Consider the following 17,713-nt stretch of genomic DNA (forward strand, 5'->3'; position numbering starts at 1 on the left):
GATAATATTTGTTTATACTTTATCTCTAGTTTGGTAGTGAAGAAGAATTTGCCTCACTGATGAGTAAAAAAAAAATTCCCACACCCAATTCTGTATAAAGGTACCATACATTAAAATTTAAGAAAAAAAATTTGCTGCCAATTCAAAAATCTATGTGACCCAAACTCCCATGCCCCCTTAGAATAATGTGAGACGCTTCATACTTGTTTTTAATTTTGCGTGGATGCGGAGGGACTTATTATAGCTGGCCATCAATGTGCTTCTTTTCCCCTTTTTTCATTATGTTTACTGTCAGAATCGCCCTGCACTACAAGCAGATTGCCCTCGAACAAGTGCGAGTGATCAACATAATATGCATATTGTATAGAATTACGATGCAGGTCTTTATCCTTGTACTTTGACATCTATGGTTCAATGCATATAGGTACCGAGTGAACGTTGTAGTGCACGGCGATATATTCAAAATCTGTATTCATCTATTGCTATGGTAGTTAATCCGATTAATTATGTCACTTCTACTTCAAATTCACACCTTTTGCGGTTTCTCTACAGATTTTTACCTTATTTCCTTCCCACAAGATAAAGGCATATTGCATAACAATAGAATAGATACAGTTCAGAGGTTAATCCATCTGATTAAGTATGCATATGGTATTATGGCACACCACTCTTCGTCATACATAAATTCTCCCAGCCACATTTCCCTAACATAGTATGAAATTTAAAAAAAAGGAAATTTAGTTCGGCAGAAGTGGGGCTCGAACCCACGCTGCACTGCGCCACTATCATGTATACAGTATCGACATATTACCAGCGCCTTTACCGCTCGGCCACCTGACTTGTTGGTGCCATCTTGAAAATTTGAACATCGCAACTTCATTACTTCAACATACCATGTGACAAGCAAAGACAGAAAACGTACCATATTTTGGTATTTTATCTACTTTAACATTAACGTGTATTATAATAGAGCTACCATTATTAATATTATTGAATTCTCAAGCGCATACAGACAATTAATACGAGGGGCCTATGATACATACACAATACATAAATCGATTTTGATTTCGGCCACATGCTCTGCTCAGGACATCGAGTCGGTTGCGAGGTATGGAGCCCAGTCAGCCTACCATTTTTCTTGTAAGACGGTCTGAAGTTGTGCAATTTATAGGAAAAGTCCACGTAGGTCCCCAAAGTTTCTTTCAGATATTAAAAGATTAGATTCCCATAAAGACGAAACAGTAATCTTTAGTCGGGACCTATGTAAAATTTACATAAAATTTTCACCATCAATTCAGTGTTAATTTTGACTAAATTCAGAAAATATTTTGGCGTATATAAAATTGGAATAAGGCGTGGCAAAGTCGATTTTGAGTTTCCCGTCGCCCGCCCGCACTTCATTTTCGGGCCCGCACTTGAATTCATTATTGTGATTTTAGAAAAATAAAAATAAAAACTTATCATTTTTGCCAAAAAAAAACGATGAAAAGCCGTGTATTTTTAGTGGAAAAATCATGCGCAAATTCAAAACATCGATTTCGCTACCGGCATGGCAGTAAACTCATCGCGGCCTGTTGATTGGCATGTGATAGTGATAGCCTAGATCCTGTAGGCCCGGTTCGCAACGCTTTGTAAATATGTTGACGTCGCAGTCCTTTTCCACGTGCGTATCATATACTGGACTGAAAGACTAATGCTGTCATTGGCAGATCAATGATTCTACAGTCATGGCAGTGCTGTTCGCGAAATCGCACAATGAATAGTGATGTTTGTGCAAATTTTAAAAAAATATATTGATTCTGTTATTTTTGAATTTCTTTTCATAAATATCAATCATATACTTTAAAATAGTACTTGGTATCGTTTTACATTATTTTACTGTACAAAAATGGCACAATTTATATATTTCAACTCTGCTATATTGTGACACTGTTGCACGAAATATGCGGTCGAACAAAAATATTTTTCAATGTCTGATTTTTTTTATTCTACAGTGCTGTTTGTGACTTTGCACAATATCGTTGTTTGTGGTAATTAAAGAAATATATTAATACTGTTAGTTTTATATTTGTTTTCCCGATTGATCAATTATTTATTTTTAAATAGTATTCGACATAGTTTTAAATTTAATTTAATATGCAAAAAGAGCAAAAAATTATATATTTCAACTCCGTTGTGTTTATGACATTGCTGCAAGAACTATGCGGTATTCAACATCAACAAAACACGCGTGGGGTTTTCCCTTTAATTTTGTTGGCGCAAGATTCGATAGTGAAGTTGTAAAGCTTACCAATTCATGAATTGCAATTGTTTCAGTATTTTGATTTCAATTTGATGGGACTGTGCTGACGTTTGTATTAAAGATTTGTCATGTACATATCAATTAAGATATGCGACAGTGGTCGTACTGTCATGCAGTGGACGATATCGCATGTCAATAACACTGCTGATTTTTACGACATATAATACTAATAAAAAGAAAGGAATTGGTATCAATTTTGACCTTGCACTTATTTGCAGCCTCTTTGCAAGTTTATATCTTTGGTTAAACATCCTTTGAGTGAGTGAGCGGTAAATAACAACGTGTTTTACACTCACATTTTGTTATATAATGAAAGTCCCAAAAATAATGAATAATGAATAATGAAAAAGTTACCTCACTTGTTTTCAAAAATTATGTGACGGGAAACTCAAAATCGATTGTTCGGAGCCTAAAATTCTCTGCCTCCTAAACCACATAAATTTTAGCACGATTGGGTATCACAAATCGTTATATATGATGTGCAGTTAATATTCATATATTCTTTTATACATAGGATGCTCAGTTTTAACACAAAAAATATTTCATTGAAAACCCTCCCACTCTGCGATTTCAAATAGGTAACCACGCTTCCTTAGAATGTGCAATAAATTAGCATTAAAAATTTTCTTATTTTAGCAGCATTCTAGAAACACTTGGCATATGGCGAAAAGAGGAGCAGTATTGTGGGAAGAAATTTAGGTACAAGTGTGTATTAATCACTAAAGGAAAACTTAAGTTTGTCATGGAAAGATCATATAGTGGGAGGCTTGTTGCCAGAGACATCTATTGAACTTCTTGGCTAAGGCTTCATCCACTGCTGAAGCAATTCATTGTTGGAGCATTTACCGATGTCTCGTTTGGCAGGCCATTCATACTGTTTACCATTCTGTTGGAGAAGGAGTGCTCTCTGAGTCTAAGTCCTCAATGTTGCCAACGTTTCTGGTAATTCAGAATGCAGCAGTGGCATTATGGCGATCATGTGTAATTTAATTGATCCTGGTGCTGAAAAATTCAAGCGTCACAACATGAAATCAAAAGTGAAAAAAATATCATAATCTGCATAGCACTTGAGTTGAGTTTCACTTTAAGAGTCTTGACTTGTAAATTTCAGTTTAAATCACAAACCTTTAAGGGAGACCAGTGGCTGCTGAAGTCTACACATTTCATCAAGGGATGAAACTCTAAGTGTTTCTTCACAGTCAAAAACCCCAAATAAAACCTTGGATTTTCTGATACCTTAAGTTTCAATCTCCATGTGAACATGACATATGTGACCCCTCGGCACAACTGAGCCCTGAAGTCGCCAATCATCATTTTTGAGATACTCAACCAAAATATTCTGCTTGAAATTTGACATTTAAGTAGTGAAAAATCAATAAAACATTCAATAAATCCTTTGTTTCCTATTGTTTATTGTTAAGTTTGATGGAGCATATCTCAATAGTGGCACTGGCGACATGCGGGCTCAGTTGTGCCGAGGGGTCACATATCAGAAGGATTTTTGTATCATAGACCACTACCTGGAAATGTGTTAGCAAGTACATGAAGTTGTCCCTTGTTCCAAATATGGTCATATTTCTTAATTCTTTGAAACTTGTGTCTCAACTTGAAATGTCTACACACATCCGCTCAGTGGGAGATACACAATTACAAATTAGTCCTCAATGTCAGAAAGGAATTGAAATTAATGAGAAATACTTAGAATTGCTATTTTCTTTGTCTCTATTTTCGCCATCTCTGTTTGGCTTTCTTAGACATATATCAAAAGGATGTTTGTAAATAGACCCACCTGGAAATGTGTTAGCAAGTACGTAAAGTTGTCCCTTGAAAAGCACATTCACAGTTTTTATTCCAAATATGGTCATGTAGGCCTATATTTTACATTTCTTGATTCTTTGAAACTTGTGTTTCAACTTGAAATGTCCACGCACACGCACATCCATTCTCAATGTCTGAAAGAAATTAAAATTAATGAGAAATACTTAGAATTGCTTTTTTCTTTGTCTATATTTCCCCATCTCTGCTTGGCTTTCTTAAAATACCATGTATTTGGATATGTGTTTACTTTGATCCGCTCTTAATAGGCGGGAATTATTCGTTTCTTGTTACTGCGCGAGTCAAAAAAGTTCCAACTTACAAACGCGTAAATTCACAAAAGCATGCGTCATTCACGCAAAGCGCAGTTCGCGTAGGTGCTGCTCCTAGCTGTGTGTACGCCATTCTGTATCAATCCCCGATGTTATGAGTCCCGCCTATTAAAGGAAGTGTCCGGCAATCACAACATTATGTCTTATAAGTTATATGTTATAATTCAAGGGGTCCATCTTGGTCACCGGGAACAGATATACTCTGATCAGCTCTTAAAGGAAGTGGGTTTAAGCACGAATCACATGGTTTTATTTTAAAAAAACTCATATTAACCATGAAAAACGAATAAAAACAGCAATCTCTCAACACGCGATATTCAAAATTCCCGCGCCGAAATTGTCTAGAGCAATGACGTCCCAATAATTCAATGAAGCCTGACGACAAATGAGCACAAATAGCCATGACGTCAACTAATATTGATTTTGAGATATTGGCAAAGAAAATGTTAAAATTCTTTTGTTTTATATTGTTTTCAGCGATTGATAAATTAACCTAACTTCACAAAGAAAACTTTTATCAACATGGGGTTTTCAGTTTCTGAAAGCTCTAAATGTCTTCTTTAGAAACATGTGTAAAACTCATTTTCGACCGGGGCTGACATGTGACTCATTCCCCTTGATCATGTCACATATTTTCAATTTATAATCACTAGGATCCACAACATGCTCATCTATCAGGGCACAGTTCTTTAACCCCAATACATTTGCACATTCATTGAATGACCTTTGAAACTTTGAGCACAAAAACTCATACTCTGCAACTTGAGGTCAATTTTGGCATCATGATTGTTTAATTGAGGTTATATTGGACTATGCCACTAGGTTGAGGCCATTGTACTGGTTCATAGTGAATGCTGGCTGTAAATTGACACCCTATTTTTAAAATGGCAAGGTAAATTTTTGAACTTCTGATCAAAAGTAGCAAAATATATGTTATTAATTTTTTCTTTTTATTTCACCAGTGGTAATTGCCTATATTTCATAGTAAGCAATTATTATGATTTATTTATTTTTTTCAATTAAGCTTGTCAAACAAACTACTTTTTAATTGTTTTAACAAGAAAACGTTTAGACAGAAAACTTATGATATATTAAAGCCATATTATAACATTTGCTGAGGAGAATGCCCTCAAAAAATGTTAAATTCTGGTTTTTACACGATTGTAATGTCTAATTTAGTAAACAAAGATAATCTTCAAAAATCCGAGAATTTGAATAAAACCGGAACCGTCGTTTTATTATTACGATGGAAATATTAGTCAAACATGTATGCCATATTCACAGCACACGACACAGTACGTACATTGCGTGCAGGACACACATACACCCCCCCCCCATCAGAGGGTCGTACCATATTACAACCACTGGAGTAACATGCATTGGAGCTATTAGTAAATTCCAATTTTCTTTGCTTTGCCTCACTTGTTCGGCTCAAAATTAAAAGGTGGCATATCTGACAGTAAAAGCCTACATTTTATGGAAAATAAATAGTAATCTATTTTTACGGATATGTTATAATATGGCTTTAATTTTTGATTTGATTGATTTTGATTGCATTTGAACTTGTCATAATAGTAAAATGTCTTATAATATTAATAATGATGTACGGTATATTCATACGTAGGGGTAAAAGCAAAATTTTTCTGTTGAAGAAGACATTTGTTTTACCAAGAAACTTATAATTAAAATTTTTCTGTTGAAGGAGACATGTTTTAATCACCCTTCTCATTGTTTTAACAGAAAATGTCAAGGTTTCTGATGACATTTGTAAGACACTTCTAATGGCTTTTTGAGATATCATGAAACCTAACTTATAATTAAACATTTCTGAGATATATATTTTAATCACCCTTCTCATTGTTTTAACAGAAAACTTAAGGTTTCTGAAGACATTTGCAAGACACTTCTAATGCCTTTTAGAGATTTCATGAAACCTGACGCTTTCAATTGACGTCAAAGTCAAGTTTTATAACATGTACACAATGCTTGGTTTGTTGTATTATAAGGTTCAGAGGTGGATTTAGGGGCAGCGTTGTAATTATAAATAGCTGGTATCGCGTAGCAAAATGCTACTCAACTCCAAAATTGTGTAGCATTTTTATGCCATAGACTTACACACTGAAGAATGTGAATGTACCAAGAAAATAGTAATGAAAGCAAATTTTTTCTACGCATAAAAAATGCTTAAGTCCAACACTGTTTATGGGGGACCCCAGCATACTCCCCTATTTTTTGCAGAGCGGCGCCACGCTCCCCTAATTTTTGCAGAGTGTTGCCTGCCTTTGTGTGGGAGCTGAGCCGCGGCGGCGGTGGCTTGGCGCCATGGTGCCCCCATATTGAAAATTCCTGGATCCACCCTGAGGTTCATCTGGATTGTCAATATTAGGCTTGTTCAGACGATCGATCGCTTGTAAAGTCGCTTGCCTGGGGGGGTACTCAAGTTTGGTTTTGGTAGGGACGTGCTGCTGAGAATTTGAAAGTGGACCCATAAATATACTAATTTTTCAAGAAATTTGGACCCATTGATATACCAAAAGTCAAAATTTTTGGCCAAATTTAACCCAAATTGTCTTAGTTTTTACAAATTTTCACAAAATTTTGGGAAAATTTTGACAATTTTGGCTAGATTAAGGAAAAATTGGGCTATTTTCCAAAAAAATTGAGAAAATTTTGAAAAAAGGACCCATTCATATACCAAAATAGGCTTTGAAAAAGGGGTCATTGATATACCAAGAGGCTGAAAATGCTACCCATATTTGCGGTACGTTCCCGTATGGTCATTTGTACTGAGTTACCCCCCCCCCGGGTTGCTTGTAAGTACATTCAAAGTACACTTGCATGTAGTGCCCATCTAAACGCACTCGCAGGTAACTACATGCAAGTTACATTCGACGATTTTACATGTAAGATACCTTACACGAAGCGAGCTACATTCGAATGTAAGGCCAGTGTGAACAAGACTTGCATGTAAACTCGCATGTAAGCATGACCTTGATGACCGCATCCTATTCTGATTGTGCATAATCATGGCATAATTTACCAGCGAAGGTCACACTTACTTTTGAGTTGGCTTACAAGTAAATCCCGTGTGGACACACACTCACTTGTAGCATCATTTAATTGCTGGCTCGCTTGTAAGTTACATTCGAAAGTAGGCTACTGTCTAAACACACCTAATAACTGTTGGGAATTCACACCGTTAAATCCATATTTTGGTGATATACCTTAATACTTCATCAGACTAGCAACCCAGTGGTGTACCTGGGATTTTTGCCATGGGCCCAAACCCACCAAAAAGTTTGTGTGGGGTGTGTGTGTGGGGGTAGTGGTAGGTACGGGGGTTGCGACGCCCCAGTCCCCACTCATCCATAATCGACAAGTGCACTATTCAGAGTAAAATTATCGAGGAAGCTGAAGTAAAAGACAAATGAACAAAGGGACCATTTTTTCTTGTTAAACTGTTCAATAGCCCACAAAAGTTCATTGTAGGAGGGATATAGTCCAATTTTTGCATGAAAGTGAGTTTTTGTAGGAAAAATGTTCACATTTGGAAATTTTGTCACCCTTCCATCACAAAAAGTCCTGCCTATGGGTCTCTTTGTCTAGATTTTAACACTCAAGGAATGGTGGAGTTGTTCAATTTTGATAAAGGAGGTTCAGGAATTACCTATTTTTGCAGTATAATGTACCAATTTTTTTTCTTTTTGGATGTTTTATTAATATTAAAAAAGAAAAGAAAAAAGGGTAATAAGTTTTGCATTTGTGAAATATAGGCTAGCAAAACAATGCAGTCATCCAACTGACCGCTTTCTCTTATAGTATTGGCACCACTTATTACTCTTTCACAAAGAAATGCATACCACAACAAGAAATGTCTTTAAAAAGACAGCACCATGGATGAAATTCATGTTTCATAATTTTACATTAACAAATACTTGGAATGCTAGTAATTTTTTGTGTGTAGCACATGCACAACTAACCGGGTTGGAAATGTTGTTACCACAAATACCACCATGGATTTTTATCGTTAACAAACCAAAATGTATGTTTAATATATCAATTATTCCATTAACAGCAATTTCCTAAGTTTCCATCCATAAATAATCACAAAGTATCATCTGTTTACAAAATAAGTGTTTATTTTCAGATTTCCAATTAACCATTATCAGTACCTTGCTAATAGTTATAGTCAGGTATTTTGTCCTGTAGTCCCTGGCAACCCAGTCTGCTTGTGGCTTACTCGCAAACATACACGACAGAAACCGGCTGTGAAGGAGCCTAATGCACGTAAACAACTTCCTTATAACATGTATTATAAAATCCGATTTTGAGTATAATAAAGAAAGTCATGCATATGCAAAATGAAGCAATTACCTATTGCTAACTTGGTAAAATGCATACTCGTAGCCCAATCTTGTACATCATAGCACCCAGTTTTGGTTTGTGGTTTCGAAATGTTGCAATTAAACATTAGTTCTTTCAAATATGAAAACACTAAAACCCAAATCTAGAACAAACAATATTATTTAGAAAGATATAGCAAACTTTTCATGATAGAGATTGGACCCAAGACAAAGTACACCCAAATTAAGTGTCAATTCAGAATTATCCCACCATGGTGGAAAAAAATTGCATTTTTTATTTGCTAATTTTAGTCATGATCGAATTGAATCGGTTATAACATGGCTCTCATAATTTTATTATAAATGCACATGAAGCATCCTAAAATTTTCATTTGGATTAATTTTTGACAATGCAAATTGATTAGAATGTTGCCTTATTTGGGCTTCCAAAATATTTTTTCATGAAGAAAATGTGAACATTATATAATATTTTAAGTAAAGAAAGTGAATTGGCCTACTTCAGGAGCAGTAGTAATAATTATATACCAAAACAGATTCGACGCTGCACATTTGACGCACATTTGAAACAGCTTGGTAAAGGACTAAATTCGTTGGCTGTATTCCATAGTGGCGTATAGTGGGGCGCCGCGAATAAACAACTTTTCGAGAAAATCGGGTTTGAAGAAATGCCAATTTAAAATCGAGTTGTGTAAATGAGATAGTCATTATATTTTGTAAATGATGTGACATTTCTGTAGTAAACAAAATAGATTTTATTTTTATATATTTTTCAAAAGAACTAAATACATAATATTTCTGGCAAACTGAAAACAAAACGCACAAAACTATACGTCACTATGGGAAAAATGCAATACCCTAACCTAACGTTAACCTTACGCCACCTCGGTCGCCGTGTAATCCGTATGGCGTGACTTTTCGTCGGCTTCATTCCATAGTGGTTTATTGGTCCGATACGTCACTATGACATGTAGAGAGGTGTACGCCACTATGACATACAATGTTTTTCATTTTTGCCGAAAGTTCATAATTAGAAAATATGTATAAAAAGTGGCGTATGGTCGATACGCCACTATGGAAAACAGAAAATTTCACTTTGTAACTATACGCCACATTTAATTAATTAATTACTAATTAATTGGCTAATTTTGACTGATGAGACTTAGAAAAATGAAAAAGAACATCATTAAAAACATATGTGCCAATTTAAAAAAAAATGACAAAAAATCACTATACGCCACTATGGAATACAGCCGACGAATTGGCCAATTTTGTATAGCTATACTGACAATTTTCGGTTGCGGGCATGCAATACAAGAAGTGTGTCACACACGACCTGCTCTTACTGATCCCATTTTTGACTATTCTATTTTGGTTGAACTTTTATTGTTATTTTATTTTTACTTGTCCAATTTTCAATTTACTTTACTGTTATAGGCGCTTTAGGCATTTTTTGTTTGTTTTTGTTTGTAAAATTTTCATTTCAGCACCTTTCTATTTGTTTGCCTTCAAGAAGTCAACAACAATCCCCATCCTTGGATCCATGGGTATGCTGGAACTGCGATTATTGAGAGATTCCCTCAAGTGGAGACTTGCGTTAAAAACCTTTCTCACAAATTGTTTATGTTTTACATATTTGTTAAAGTCCTGTTCAGTGATTTGCTCATCCGGACAATCGTAAAAATCATCAAAATTCAGATTTTGGTACCTTTGTCATTGTCATAGATGTGCCAACACAGCCTGCTAGTGGTCCAACCAAAAGATGTGTATTTAAGACATTTCACATGAACAAAGTTAATTTTTTTACACTTTCGCTGGGATCAATGAATGGGACTTAAATGCTGGGTGTGCATGTGAATGTCCTACTGCTGGAAGCATTGATTTTACTTCATTCAGCCAACAGAAGTTTCATGAAACCAGTTTACAGGAAGGAAATTATACTGCAGGTGAAGAGAGGTGATGGTTATGGATCACTTATCTTGTCAAGGAAAAATCATGGACCTAGACTGCTGCCCTCATTCGCCAACCTTCTGGATTGACGACTGAGAAAACTACATGGAAAAAAAAAGTGATGGACTTTTGCAACCACTTTCTGGTTGCACTGAGACTGCGCAGTTGTGTCTTAATTGACCTTTTGATCAAATTTGTTGTTTTTAGAGTGCAATCTTGTCACAACAGCATGGTAAAGCAATGCGGTACATGGGTGCCGCTAATCATCGCGCTCAGCCACAGTAGCATTGAATATTTTCAGAAGTCCATCACGATACGAACTGTAAGGGGACGGTGCAATAATTATGAGGGTGGTAAAATTTCCGAATGGCCTGCCAAAAATCGCTTGCACTCACTCTCGGCCTGCCAAAAATCGCTTCCTCCCCTCTCGGCCTACCAAAAAATGTTTGTCCCCCCTTTACACATGCCAAATTTTTGGGTTCCCAGTTTGCAAACCTTAAATGGTCTAGATATATGTTGCGAGTGCAGCGAGAAGATCAAAGTATTTCTGTACTGTTTTCCTAAGCCTTTTTAGAGCATTTTATGTAAAAGGGCCCCCATGAATGTGTGCCAGAAATCGCTTGCCCCCCATTTTGGCTAGCCAAAACAAATTGCCCCCTCCTTTGGCTTGCCAAAAATTCTTGCCCTCCCAATTTTACCCTCCTCAGGACTCATATTTATTGCACAGCCCTAAGATAATCAGTCGTCACTACGAAGCATACAAATACATGCGCAGTGTAGACGAGTGGTGGAATTAGTCTATATCATGGACCAACATCAACTCCATGTGCAATACTGCCTGCCATTACATTGCCCCTGATTGGTTAATTACTTGATATAATTATCTTAGTAACCAATCAAAATAGAGCTTTTAAATATCTTAGCAATTTTAAAGGTGTATTGCGTGATCATAGCGTCCTCTTCTTGTGAAATTTTTCAGTAAATGTCCATGAAAACTTATTCAAAAAATTTCAATTGACTCCAATTTTCCGTTCTTGAGTATGATTATGTGCCTTACACTGCTCCATAGGCTACTGTGTTGTAATTTGTTCTGGTGTACCAGAATGTAATTCAAATTTGATGATATTTTTGAGATAAATTAATTAATCTATATTTATCTCAGGGATTGAGGGATATCTTAAATGAACTTGAAAATTTGAAAGAGATTATAAAGATGCATTTTTGTTGGTATATTTTTGCAACAAATATGTGTCACTAAATTAACTAAAAACACAATTTATCATCATCCTTAGTTTATCAAGACAAAATGCTCTGACACTTGAAGGAGGAGATACCATATTCATTGTGTGATATTTTCGTAAAACATAAAAAAAAAACATTTTGAGGTATATTTTGGCATCCAACAGGTCTACCGGAAATATGCATCTGCCGACACCTATCGCATTCATCACATTTTGTTGATATGCACTTACATGTACAAATGTGAATGTCCTATGATGGAGGTGAAACATGTTAATGCTCCACATGCTGCCCATAGACTTCAACATAAAATATTCAAGTTTTGTGATATTTTCTCCAAATACCAAGAGCTATCTCAAGAACCACTGAACCAATACTAGGCTTGTTTGTACTCATTTTAATACATTTTTCATGCTGATTCCAAATATGGTCATGGAAATTTACAATTTTGAAATATATGAATTTAAAAAAATTGAAACTTGTTCACATTGGGGTGGAAAGAGTTAAAACTGTTATTATGCCAGTATAAAGGAAGGAACAAAGAAGTGATAGTTATGGTCCAGTAAAATTGTCATTACTGTATAAATAGGCATGGTGCCATGAACATGTAGGTCATTAAAGCCATATGAGGACACCTTCAAAGTTTTTCAACATGGTTGTAATGCAAATAAACTATACTGCTCCAAAAAGTATCCTTACACTTGGAAAAATAATCACAATTTCAAAACCGGAACATATTTGGGTAAAATTTTTTTTTTAAAGAGATGCACCATCTAATCCGCACATTATGACACCCGTTGAATCAATGTGACTTCAAGAAGCAAAGTTACAAGCATTTGATTAGGCGAAGGTCCAGTTTTAAAAGTGACAAACTGGCCTATTCAATTTAATTTACCTTTAATTTAAAACAAAAGGAACAAAAGAAAACTGAAACAAAAGAGCTGACAAAAAAATGGAAGTTATGAAAAGTAAAAACTGAATTAAAGAAATTGTGTTGTCTCTTTGTTGCGCTTGCTGGAAACTTTTTTGCGCCTTGTATAGGCCAGTTTGTCACTTTTAAAACTGGACCTTCGTCCATTCAATTGCTTGTAACTTTACTTTTTGAGGTCACATTGGATTCAATGTGGATGTACAGGATTTACCCCAATATGATACAGTTTTGAAATTGTGATTATTTTTCCAAGTGTAAGGATACTTTTTTGGTGCAGTATAGTACCCTCCAATAATCAACTGGGTGCAGTTTTTGTGACAAGATCCAAGATTTTTAATAAAACGATTTGTCCTGTTGTGTTATTCGCACAACCAAAATATTAGTCAAATGCATACACAATGTTCATGACACTGTACGTACATGGCATAGGGCCTACAGGATGGTCATAACACATCAAAAGGACCGACCTCACTCACGGCCGACAGAGTGACACGCATTGGCGACATAAATGCTGGAATTCAATAGCGATTTTCTTTTTTTGCTTCATTTTCTTTGTGCAAAATTAAAAGGAGATATATCTAACATTGAAAACTAACATTTGGTTGAAAAGAATTACAAATCAATTTCTTATGAAAATTATATGACTTTAACCCTAACCCAATTGAGTCTCACTAAAGCTCACTATTAAAACCACTCTGCATGCATGCATTCCATGTGACTTGATGACGTAATCAGCCTAAGTCAGCCAAACCTCGGTGGTTGTATGTCGGTGATCATGTGTGTGGCATGCGAGGGGTCCCGGGTTCGAATTCCGGGGGTACCAAGTGACTTCTTTCTTCACCTTCTCTCCTTTTTTGTTTCTTCTTTCCCTTCCGATAGCAAACAACCACGGGTAGGGTTAGGGTTAATTAAGATATTTTTCCTAGATTTAGGCCTCCTTAATTAAGATATTTTTCTTAGATTTAGGCCTCCTTAAGGGTGTGTTATCTGATGGACAGTCTCATCCCCCACAAATTGCCTCATGAGTCATTTATTCCACATACTTATGTAGGCATAATGAAATGAAATTTAGGGTATCAAATTTGATGCAAGGAATAAAATCCCGGTATAGGGTGTGAAAACAGGCGCGTGTTACCTGTTTAGGGTATCGTTTTAGCCAAGTGTTAAATCCTTGTTTAGGGAGCTTTTCAAAAGTTGATTATCACGGATGGTGTACAGGCCACAATGGGAGTGACCCCCCCCCCCCCGGGCTACAGACCTGGCTACAGTCCCGGTACCCCAGGTCAACATAAAAAGTGGTAACCATGTGTGTTCTAAATTTCGCGGAAAAGGGCTATTTTGTTGACTGAAATCGCGGACCGCTTGAAATCGCGAAAAAAGGGGTATTCTGAGCATTGTCTCGCGAAATTTAAAAAAAAAGGGTATTTCACAGGTTCGATTCGATCGATGTCTTCAGCCCGAGTCTTCAGCCTCCATCCTCTGGCATTTCATTGATTCCGCCCTCAATCGTCACAGCGAGAGCGTCAGAAGGCAGCTTTTTTACTATTGGCACGGCGGTTTCCCGATATAGTTGTCTAGTGGGTGTTGCACGTATGCTCCCACACGTTTTGAAGAGAGCTGAATGAGCGACGCGAACATCGATGGTGTCAGATGTAACCGTTTTGGCTGCCGTATACACTTTTCCATGTGGTGAATTGAAAACATTGCGGGAAACATTGGCAGTGATTGGAGCGAATTCTCACGACCGACCGAAAGTGATATTTTTCCTTGGTTTTTAATTCTGTTCGAATTCTGATGCATGTAAGTTTTATTTTGTATCGTTGTTTCTCTTCCCCTGTTGCACTTGAAGTTTGGCGTGCGCCGGTTCGTTCGTGAAGTAAATAAATCAAAGTAAGCTTTGGTTCATTTTCAATTAAAATCAGTATACAGGCATTGTAATTACCCCAGTTAATAACACAGGATCATCTGGGAGTACAACAGACACAAAGTAATGTTCATACTTGCACATTTTGTACTTAATATATTAAAATATTTGGAGTCATTGAAAAGGGGTGTCTGGAAATCTTCTCATTGAAAACCTTGAAAAAGGGGGTATTTTTTACCCTGATTTTGTCAGTGATTTGGCAAAAAAAGGGGGTAAAATCAATGAAAAATCAGTGAAAAGGGGGTTTTGAAAAAGGAAGAACACACATGGTTACCACTTTTTATGTTGACCTGGGGTACCGGGGCTACAGTTTGAATGTCCTTCATTCACTTGAAAGTTAAAGTAACAGCATTTGATTATCAGCATTTATTTTAGCACTCTACAGGGCAAGTTTAAATGAAAGTTTTACCCAACTTCACTATTTTCTAGTACCTTGGGACACCTTGGACGTTAAAATTGAATGTTTCAAACAGAAATTAATTGTAATGATTTAAAGATCATTATGTACGAAATGCCTTTAACAGTCACAAGCTGTTAAAAAAAGCAAAGCCTGACAATAGAATTTATTTTAATAATAAACTTTGATTGATTCACTATGTTTCATAGTATCTTGGTAGGAAGTCAAACAGGAAACCCGGAAACGGGAGTTATGGATCGGTGAATTTGGCAAGGCAATTCAAGTCTCAACATGAATGCTGACCAAAAGGTAAACAAAATATAGGCCTAGGCCTATGTGGTGTCTACCCCATGATTAATAACATGATTGTTATCCAAAATGCAAATAATATAGGCCTACCGGTATTTGGTGCCTACTCATGACGTCTAGCCGACCAAAAATTAAATAAAATTTAAGCCTATGCTATCGGAATGTTGCCAGCCCTTTTTAATGGACCACGGCAATGTTGACGACCCTTTTTACCGGTTAGAAATCTCCGGGTGAGTCATGACCAAATCCCGGCTCTTACCCAGCTAAACTCCCCGCCTAATTTCCCAATTCTCAGTCTGAAATCTAAAATTTAATATTTTAAAGGACTGAAATCGACATAGGGATTTTCCTGTAGTACGAGTCAGTGGACACTCTTGAGTGCAAAAGAGACTACGTTTCCATATGATGCCCATCTAGTCATGTTGGCATTAAATAACCTGCCAGTTATAAAATAGCCCAAGTTTACTGATAATTTTCAAAAGTCAACATTTTTGACATAATTTGAAAACCATCAACATCCTCTATTGCTATCATCGTGATCATGATCAGGAAACTTTGCTTCCTACAATTCCTGCAATTTTTCTGTGGCTGTATGGTATATGTATAATATTTTGATGTGAAAGTTTAATATTTGGTCAAAGGAACATGGGTTTTATAATATGTGTGTGTAGGGTGTACTTTTTCATTGCTTAATTATAGCCATAATGTAGGCTCATTTTAAATTTAAATTTGCACATTTTTTTTTCAAACCTGATTTCCTTTTTTGCATATTTGTAATGTTTATAGGGCCTACATGTCCACCTTATATTTAGGTAGAGTCCGAAGTTTACCGTTTCTAAAATCCATTTTCTGTGTTCTAATCCGTGTTGTAAAATTTGTAAATCCGTGTCATGAATAAAGCTTAAAATGTATAAACAATGATATTAATGTCACAATAAAGTGTTCAATATTGCGATCAATATATGCTCTGATTGGAATATTCTCACGATAATAGGCCTACTATTACGATGTTTGGAGGGATATAGGGGGTTCATGCCTTGGTAATATACCTTTATTTCGGTATTATTAAACAGTATTTTAGTCATAAAAATTGACATACACAACTCATGCTTGTTTTTAACACTTCTTTCTCTTATCTTTTAACAATTTTTGTCACATCATACAAAAATGTCATTTTCTGTGTTGTACCTCTGATTCCGTGATTTTCTTCCGTTTTCCGTAAAACGGAAAACTTCGGACTCTATATTTAGGCCTTATTAGAATCAGTACAGCAACATTTGTTGTCTTTGTAGACAACAGTAATTTCGAATTAGTCTTACTATTAAGTATTAACCCTAACACTGAACACTGCTTTTGCTATCGGAAGTTAAACGAAAACAAAAAAGGAAAGAAGATGAACAACCTAGGCGAAATGTCAACCGTGCTAGCATGGTCAACCATGGTCAACCATGGTCAACACATGGTTGACCATGGTTAACTATGGTCAGCGATGATCAGCCATGGTGGCTTGACCATGGTCAACCATGGTTGCCATGGTCACCATGGTATTCCATGGTCGACCATGCTTTAGCATGGCCGAGCATGGTCAGCCATGGTCTTCACCTCACTTGACCATGGTTGACCATGGTCACTTTTAAGTATACCATGGTCAACCATGCTTTATCATGGGTGAGCATGGTCAGCCATGTTCATCACCTCACTTGACCATGGTTGACCATGGTCACTTCAAGTATACCATGGTCAACCATGCTTTAGCATGTGTGAGCATGGTCAGCCATGGTCATCACCTCACCTGACCATGGTTGACCATGGTTACTTCAAGTATACCATGGTCAACCATGCTTTAGCATGGCTGAGCATGGTCAGCCATGGTCATCACCTCACCTGACCATGGTTGACCATGGTCACTTTTAAGTATACCATGGTCGACCATGCTTTAGCATGGCTGAGCATTGTCAGCCATGGTCATCACCTCACCTGACCATGGTTGACTCTGGGTAGTGAATGAGAAAAAGCGCCCTCTGTTGTTATTAATCGTATTTAATGCATATTTACAACGTTGTGAATAAATATTTGACACCATAGAATATAAAAACTAGTAATTTGATAAGTTAAAATAAGATTTTTAACGGAATAAATCTAAGTAATATGAT

The 17,713-nt window shown here is 36.4% G+C and overlaps 1 protein-coding gene across 1 annotated transcript in view; it reads left to right on the top strand.

Moving 5' to 3' along the window:
- Window positions 1-17,713, top strand: part of LOC140168173 (cyclin-dependent kinase 14-like) — a 71,451-nt gene that overhangs the window by 119 nt on the left and 53,619 nt on the right. The gene's annotated exons all lie outside the window — the stretch shown is intronic.

This window comes from Amphiura filiformis, chromosome 13, assembly GCF_039555335.1.
Source record: "Amphiura filiformis chromosome 13, Afil_fr2py, whole genome shotgun sequence".
Taxonomy (NCBI): Eukaryota; Metazoa; Echinodermata; class Ophiuroidea; order Amphilepidida; family Amphiuridae; genus Amphiura; species Amphiura filiformis.